The sequence below is a fragment of the Salvelinus alpinus genome, chromosome 25, assembly GCF_045679555.1.
Source record: "Salvelinus alpinus chromosome 25, SLU_Salpinus.1, whole genome shotgun sequence".
Classification (NCBI taxonomy): domain Eukaryota; kingdom Metazoa; phylum Chordata; class Actinopteri; order Salmoniformes; family Salmonidae; genus Salvelinus; species Salvelinus alpinus.
In genome coordinates this window covers 21,288,556-21,297,667 of record NC_092110.1, presented here as the reverse complement: position 1 = coordinate 21,297,667, position 9,112 = coordinate 21,288,556, and the positions used below count along the sequence as shown (strand labels likewise).

Sequence of the window (9,112 nt, the reverse complement as noted above, 5' to 3'; positions counted from 1 at the left end):
AAGTACAATGAGTGCCTTGGCTAATGTAAGACTGTAGCTCAGTCCAGAAACAATCCATAGTCCCTATACCCCATAGGCAAAATGAACAAGGATAATAAGCCTTTCATAACCCATTAGAGTAACAGAAAGCTGATATGACATGGAAATGATTAATTGCATTCAGTCACATTGACTGATTTGCAAAGTATTGCAGTTGCTTTCACATGTTCTATCCTAGATAGACCTTGTTATATTTTGGGCAATTTCAAAAAGAGCTTCAGCAGAAACACTACCAGGTGAGCAGAAATTGCTTTGTTACCACAGTAACGTTCGCTTTATTGTATGAAGCCCTCTCGCGAGATTCCAGTACAGTGACGGGAGGGTGGTTGGTAATATTGGTATGATCTCATCCCTACAGCAACTGCATAGCGCAGCGAGACAAACCAGTAACTTTGGATCCAACTTCTAAGTTAGACTGCATCTCTGAGGAAGGCGCAAAGATCATTGTGATTTTAACGGGAACGGAAACATCTGCTTTAAAGCCATATAGTTAACGTTGTTCCTGTATTTATTATTATTTTTTTACACTGAAGGGTCTTCCACGAGAAGCAAAAGGGGGGACAACGCGTAGTATTGTGTTCATGCCATCCAACGGTTAATAAGGGAGAGACAAGAAAAGGTGAGTCGCAAACCTGCGTTATGTCGTTGGGGAACGATGCATGTCATGTGCATGGTGTTTTGGGGGTAGGCTACATGGGCGCAAGCAACATCTGGATTGTCTCCCCAAACAATTAGCATGTTAAACAGCAAAATATGACCGATTTATGTGCTCTACTAGTAAGTAATCTACATTTGAATACGCAATCAGGGTATTTTCTTTCCCAAAATTCGGAGGGATCCAGAAAGGTTGCTTTGTGGGTTTAGAACGCGCACGCTGCACGTGACTGGAGTGGAAAATGTCAATTTTGGTCATGTCATGATCAATGCAATGCATCACTGTATCATGTTTTTCAAGGACAATGTGCATTGTTTCGAGTCCAGCTTGGGTTTGCTGATTTACAGGTGGTATCGAGCAAATTGACATGGTTTAATAGCGCTGTAATAGACCTGTTATGCTGCAGCTTTCGTTGTAGTACTCTCCTTTGGTATATATAAACCAGTGGTTCCCAACCAGGGTAGCCTACTAGGACCTCTGGAGGTACTTGGCCTATCCATATGGGGTACTTGAGAAGACTCATGAGACCATAGGCCTATGGTAAAATGCACATGAGGGGGTACTTCAGGGGTACTACGGGTAGAGCAAAATTCAGTTGGTACAATAACCGAACATTTGTGAAAAAGGTTGAGAACCACATAAATATTGTTAGGTCTGTTAACCCATGCCTCTACAAGTGGTGGGTTAATGTTTCTAAAGGGTTCATGTTGATGGATCTTTCTATAAGCCAGGCAACACATATGCAGGTTGGACTGGCATAACACTATTGTCTACTCAACCACTATAGGTACAGAAGCTGAATTCATGTACAATATTGCTCAACACTGCGGTTAGGACATGCAGTATGCTAACTTGGCCTTTAAACTGTCTGTTTGTCTCTTTGTCAGTGAGATGCCTCCAAGCCTGAGGGTTCGTCTCGAACTCAAACAAAGAACACCTACCTTGCATTCTCTGTTTTGGACAGAATGGCCAAATTAACACAGTTTGTTTGGAAAATTGATACTTTACATCAGCTAAAGTAGGCTAACTGATGATCTGACACAGCTGACTAGACATTGCTGTTGTAATAAAGCAGGCAATGTATTAGTATAGTTCTTAGTTCTGAGTAACATTTTACATTGTTGCTCTCAGGCTGTACACCTGTTTAGTAAGTAACACTGTAACTATTGAACTATTACTACGCCAACCCCCTCTACTCTACTGCTACTCTCTGTTTATCATCTATGCATAGTCACTTTAACTATACCTACATGTACATATTACCTAAATTAGCCCGACTAATCGGTGCCCCCGCACATTGACTCTGTACCGGTACCACCTAGCCTCGCTTCTGTTATTTTTGCTGTTTTTTCTTTTCTTTTTTTTCTTTACTTTTCTATTGTTCACCTAATACCTATTTTTTTCTTAAAAATGTCACTGTTGGTTAGGGCTTGTAAGTAAGCATTTCACTGTAAGGTCTACATCCGTTGTATTCGGCGCACGTGACAAATACACTTTGATTTGATTTTAAAGCAAATACTAAAGTATTATTACAGAGTTACTACACAAGAATTAGAGCAGGTTAATGTAAAGTGTTATACAGTTCTGGAATATGAAGTAGAGTAGTAGACATTTTATAGGGCATGCAATGTTTTGGCATTGAAGGGCCCCTACAGTGGCAAATCTGGATGCGCTTAGACATGAGATTTGAACTTGTCCTCTCTGGCCAGCTGTTTCTGACAGTTCCAGTAGCTGTCACAAGGAGTCCAAATACAGTCGATTTAGCACTCACTCACTGTTTGTACTTTCTGTCTTCTGCATATAAGAGCTTGAACATCACAGTGTTGAAATTGGAGTCCCCCTAGTACAGGCTTCCCCAACTGGCAGCCTGTGGTTTTCTGAGCAAATTTCATAACATGTTAATTGTTGGACATGAAAGACTGTAAAAACACCAGGAAATCATCTCCAAGTGATTTTAATTTTGGAAATCTGTTCCCAAGTATTTACAGTCTACAAAGAAATTGTAATTATGTTCTGGCCCCCCGAGCATCCGTTCAAGAAAACATCAGCCCACGGCTGTATCTAGTTGATGATCCCTGCCCTACTATTTCTTCCGTCTCTCTCTACCCATATTAGTGTATGCTGATCCGTGGCATTGTTCTGTAGGAAACTGGATTGGTTATGGTGGGATGAGTCAGAAAGGGGAAGGAAAGAATATTGAGTTGCATAGTGGACAAAATATTAGCATTCTTTGTAAACATGGCAGATTGATGACTGGGATAACATCAGACAGGTCCATAGTCAAAACAGTTGAAGACCTCTGTTTTACTGTTGAATAAATATTTTCTTAACCTCATTACTCTTATATTTAGTCTGATATTGTTTTGCTGAAGCAAAATCATCATGCAAACTGAAGCAAAATCATCATGCAAACTGGACCAGTGCCCCATGATGATGGAGTTTTCACTTTAAATCAATCTAGTGCTGACACTGTTATGGGGAAAAGTGTCTTTCTATTTTAATCTCCCATGATGGGTGAACCATTCTCTGCTTTGTGCCATAGACAACCCCCCCCCCCCCCCCCCCCCATGGTTAACATAATACAATAGTATAGGGTAAATGCAGCTCACATATCTTATCACAAGAGTATGACAGCGGGGTCAGGGAGGTGGACTCCAGGGCAGGCTCTTCACTTCTGGCTCTGAATGCTAGATAGGAGGAGCAACAATTGGAGCGTAGTTCAGTTTTATAAAGTGCCTCTCTGGAATGTGTTTGAAGTGAAATACTAAAACTAAATGTTTGCTTTGTTCATGACAGGCCTACTCTTATGTATATGTATAACATGTCATGTTAATATAACAGGGTGGAATATGCTTCCAGGCCAATTAAATACCCTGGCCCGCTGCCTGCCTATTCAAGGTGCTCAAATGTTTACATTCAACAATAATTAGAATAATCAGTTAGAATTCTAATTAGAAAGACACTGTCTAGTCCACCTTGATTTAAATCGTCTTTCTCCTCAAGTAATGTGTTGCTTGAATGGGTAATGTTGCCTGCATTCCCTCCTGTTGTTAGTTGTTGAAGGCTGAGAACAGACATAACAGGCCCTGGGATGTGCCACTGAATGGACTGATACACATGTCTGGTGTCAAGTACAAGGCCATGTTATTTTCCTTTCTATTCTGACTAAGCTCTGTGAAATCAAAGAAGCGGATTGACCTTTTGGCCAACCGTCCGTAACCATAAAGGATAACGACTAGAAATATATTACGTTATGAAAAAATGAGTAGGCTCCTGTTCGAATGATTAAGCAATGTTTGTCAGACCAAAGGCAGAAGAGTAAATGATTGTCTTGGCAATCTGTCCTCCGGTGCCCTACGATGTCACCATTGAGTTGAATGGGGGTGATAAAGCTGACTGGGATGAGGATGACTGTGGTACTGTCTCCTGTTAAACTGTTGGAATGCCCCGGCTTTGTCTGCTTGGGTCTGCCGGGTATATGTCAACCAATGGAAACAGCGAAAGAGCACGGAACTCACAATGGAGATGATGTAATCTCTTTCAACTCGCTGTCACAGAGTAAATGCAGACGAACAAAGAAACTGCCCCTTCCACCACGTTTGGGGAACGTCGACCTCACAAAAAATGATATAGGCAACTGTTAACTTTTGCGGCTTTACAATTATTTATGTGGAGGTCACATTATTTTGCGTTGTGACTCCCCCCCCCCCCCCACACACACACTTATTCTCCTGATGAGGCAGAATGTAATATAGTGGTGCAGTTGCAACATAGCTGATGTGCTGATTTGGGACAAGATGTCTATTCTAATCTAGCCCTGACAAATAGGCCTATTCCCCACAGTATCAATCCACTTCTTGTGCTGCCCTCATAGTCTCAGTCTGTTGCTGATGCTGATGATTTTAAGTAACCTCACTCTAAGAGACAGAGTGATACCCTGACTAACTTAATCTAACTCTCAACTCTAACCCAAAGCCACAGTCTCACAAGTCCAGACGGGCTGTAATTCCCATCTTTCTCTGCCTCTCAGGCACAACAAGTGCTGGAAATAGTGTGTTCTGGGAAAGGATTGGGGAAAACACATCTCCAACAAACAACCACACAGAGAAAAACAAACTGTTGGAAAGAAAACGCTTCCGTAATAAAATGTTGGTACCTGAGGATGTGTTGAGTTGCTTTAGGCTATCTTGCCTTATAGTGATGATCTGCCTGGTTGTGTCTAAACATGTCAGTCACTGCCTACAGTATCACACTGTCAGATCTACTCCCCCCTGTATCTCCCTCACATACAAAATCTTTGCAACCATTCCTAGTCTATAAACAGAGAACAAGGCCCATGCCTCATGCTGTGTCCTCCATACAATAGTGACATATTACTTTCCCATACGGGGTCGAAACCACACAGCTATACTGTTGTTCTGTGGGCAGAAATCTGAGAAGCAGATTGGAATATGCAGTGGGTTGAGCATGACTGAATCAGGATATCAATTTGCAGACAGGTCTGTTCAGCTAGTCCTCATTCCTTCACTTTAACGGCTACACTGTTTTTGTTACTTTCAGGTGCAGCGTCGCGTACAGTGAAACTGAAATTCCATGCCACACAGCACCGCATGAGTTCTGCTCAGAACTTATTTGATTTGAAACCCCCAACACAAAATCTAAAGACGCTGATTGTTAACATTTCTGAAAGAGTTGCACTTTAGGTTCCCTCCTCTTGGTTTCCTGCATCCCAACTAGCAGAAATCCCTGTTCATATTGCTCCAAGATTCCACATCCTCTCTCTAGTCAAAACACGTAATACATTTCCATCCTGTGAGTTGAGTTCCTGCTCCACTCCAGGCATGGTTGGGGGTGAGGAATGAGACTGCTTGGCTCTAGTTCCTTCCTTGTCCTGTGTGAGAATTTCAGAGGCTCTCCTCTGAAACACAGGCAGAGAGAGTGAGGGAACACAATGGAATAGTCAATTGACTGTGTTCTCACCTGATATTGCTAGGATTCACTGACAAGGGGGGACAATTCTGTGATATTCAGAATAACCCCTCTCCTTTCTTACTGTTTAGTTTTCAGTTATTTAGCAGAATCTTTCATCCATAGCTACTTACAGAAGTGAGTACATACATTTTAAATTGTATTAATACTGGTCCCCTGTTTGTAATCAAACCCACAACCCTGGTGTTGCAAACGCCATGCTCTACAATCTGAGCCACACGTGACTTTCACTTTGTTGTTGACAGTGCCACACCTCATAGATTAGGAGAATTAGAAATGGGTAACACATCAGCACCCTGCCTACTTTCTGACTTGATAAACTGTCCCACTCCCTATCAATTTGACTGCTGCAGAGAGACACTCTTTCCATCTGTTCCCAGGTGGAGAGAGCAGATGAGGCCAACCAATAACAAACATGGCTGCTGCTTTTCCGGGCTTTCCCCCCAGCCTGTTTCCTGTGTATTTCATTGATGTTTTCCTGGATATCTTGGCTACAGCTTTTCTGCTGGTATGAGATACATACATACATCAACTCCATATTTGGGAGCTCATGTTCTCAGAAATAAATAACAATTCAGTTTTGACAGATTTCGTCTGTTTTCAGATGTTGTTCTTGAGGCCAAGGACGAAGAGCTAGACTACTAAACTGACTCTAGATCTGATAGTTTTAAAGTGTTGAGTTGAAGGGCGGTCTTCTGTTACAATACATTAATTTGTTGATGTGTTGGGAGGAGGGACTGCATGGGAAAGAGGTGTGCCGTCTGCTGTGCAAGGTATCACATAAAAGCCTGCCTGCCATTATTGCTCAAGGAGAGGCAGGGAGGATTCTTTGTGATGTGGGCCTTTTGCGGCAGGTGGGCAAGTGTTTATGTGGCGCGGCTCCCTGCTTTGAATGCTAATTAGTCGCTAGGGATCATGTACTGTTGGATTCAAAACACCGGCACACCCTGGCCTCTCGCCCTTCTGCTCCACTTGGTAACCTTTTCACACCGTTACGTTGAACTTTGATGTGTTGTTAGTTAACCTCTGCAGATGTCACTGTGTCTGTAGTGATCCAGGTTGAAGCTCTGATGCAAACATGAGTGTGTGTGCCTGCGTGTGCATGTTTGTATGTTCCTTGGGGAGAATATTAGTGTCTATGGTGTGTGTGTGCGTGCGTGTGCATGTTTGTATGTTCCTTGGGGAGAATATTAGTGTCTATGGTGTGTGTGTGTGTGTGCGTGAGATACTCTTATTGTAAAGATGCAAATGAAGGATCACACAGAGCTCAAACCTAAACTCTGCATGTTTTTTCCTTCAAGACTTCTGGGGATTCTGAGCCTTGATTAGAGCGAAGTGGGGGTATGAGTGGGGCGTGGTAATTCCAATCCGCTTTTTCCTGAGTCCTGTGAACCAAGACTAAAATTGAAAAATTGGAACAACTGTCAGATGTTGTCAACCTAATAAAGCATATGCTAATCTGTAGGCCTTTTGTTTTTTTTGACTGTGGATGAGGTCTCTGTATTTTTGCTTTTCTTTTTGATAAGAATAGGAAAGCGCTCCTCCCTAGGCCCTGTGTAGATTAGTTTTGGCTTTTGATCAGCACCGTTCCAGAGCTGTCTACACTGTGGGCTACAGTGTGGTGTGTTTGCAGGTCAGCAGCAGTGCATTATGCAGGTTGGACATTGGTTTCCTGGCACGGACAGTGATTTAGCACGGCTCCTGTTATGCAATGCTGCCTGAATTACTGCTGCACAAATGACTCTGTATGAATTGATTAACTCTGAGGCTTTACTGCACATAATAGGACCAGAAGTGCATCAAGCCATAACTGGAGCCATGCCCTAATCAATGGCTGGAAGTAGTTAACGTGCAAAGGAAACATTGTGGAATTGATGTGGTAAATGGTATAGGCCTAATACAATATGATATGTTGATCTTACATATTTGACTTCACATTGCAACATCTTCCTGCTGTGAGAATATGCTAAGGAGTGCCTACATTTGGCCCATTCACTCCAACAGTTGGTTTCTGTTAGATTTAGCTCATTGAGCAGCAGTACCTGTGTATTTGACGCTGTCACTCTCTCTCTGACTGAGCCAGCTCTCTGTCAGATGGGCTCCTCAGTGTGGAGATCCAGTGTTTCTCCACTTTAGTATTCTCATTCATCATAGCTTGGGACTCCTAACAGCCACAGCTTTCCCCTGTAGTCAGCACCTGCAGGCAGCTAGTACCGGATGTTCTTTAACCGCTTCCATGGTCCTGCAGAACATGAGAGTTAAGGCAGCACTTCCTCTTCTATGAGGTTTGAATGGATTAGAACCTCTTGTTAATCCACAGTCGGTCGAGGGGTTAATTAAAAGAGCTCATCTTTTCCAGAGCACATCTTCTTGTGTGGTAGAGAAGCAATTAGTATGTGACAGCAGCAGGGCAGATTTTTGGCGGGTGTGAGGGGATATTAATGAGGCTTTCACCTTGAGATCTGTGTTATCAGGGAAAGAAAAGGGTGTCTCACTGTGCTTCTGCTTCTGCTGCATCAGGCTTTCTAAATGACACTGATTGTCAAACATATGCTATTACTCTGTTATTATTCTAGAAAAACCACAGTGTTTGTTGTATTCCCTTCTATTTGTTGGCAATGAGGGATCATCATGTTTTGTACTGAATCACTTTATTATAATGTAGGTCATGATTATTGAGTGTGCTCTCTCCTGGTCTCATGTTCCTGGTTACAGGCTTAGGCTACAAAATATGGCAATGTGAGACTAGGCTTACTGTAGCTGGTTTGACTGGGCTTACTTTAGTCCAGCCATTTGTTTTGGTGGTGTTTGGATGGTAGACGGGAGCTCATGGTAGCTTATATATGTTCACTTAGTGAGTTCCTGACCTTTCCCATACTGAGGTTTCTTAACTGTCACTACAGCTCCTCTCCCATCAGATCAACCCAGCCAACCTTCTCTGACAGCCCTATGTCAAAAAGAGTCATAATAAGCTGACACATCACTGTCCTGTCCTGAGCAACAGTTCTTCTGTGAGGGAAAATGTTAAACCACAAGAATGTATTATAGTAAATCATGCAGTTTATGATTAGGGCATGATGTCTACCTGTGTAGTATTAATATTTCCTATATTGTAATTAGTAAGCAATATGTAACCATGATTTAGAGGCCTGTTATTTTATGTCTGTGTTATCTAATATGATTAATGCAGTTGTTTCATCATCAGTGTTTTGACAACAGATTCTTTATTTAGTACAGTATATGCTGAGTAGTAACTTAGTTATAAGTATATGAGTTGACAGGTCTGTAGATAGAAGACAGGAAATGTGCTTTTTGGAGAGAGGGTTACCATTACCTGCCCGTGAACAATCACTCTTTAGTATAATGTGTTGTCTGTACCTCAGATTGCAGGTAAGCCTTACATAGTGAAAGATATGTTATATTCTCAAT

The 9,112-nt window shown here is 42.2% G+C and overlaps 1 protein-coding gene across 2 annotated transcripts in view; it reads left to right on the top strand.

Annotated features, from left to right (window-relative positions):
• The first annotated feature begins 392 nt into the window (after nucleotides 1-392).
• The window catches only part of LOC139553610 (signal-induced proliferation-associated 1-like protein 1), a 76,408-nt gene continuing 67,688 nt past the window's right edge, over nucleotides 393-9,112 (top strand). For both annotated transcript variants that reach the window (XM_071366135.1, XM_071366134.1), the window contains exon 1: nucleotides 393-658. The gene's annotated coding sequence lies outside the window, so the exon portion shown is untranslated. The remainder of the gene's footprint in view (nucleotides 659-9,112) is intronic.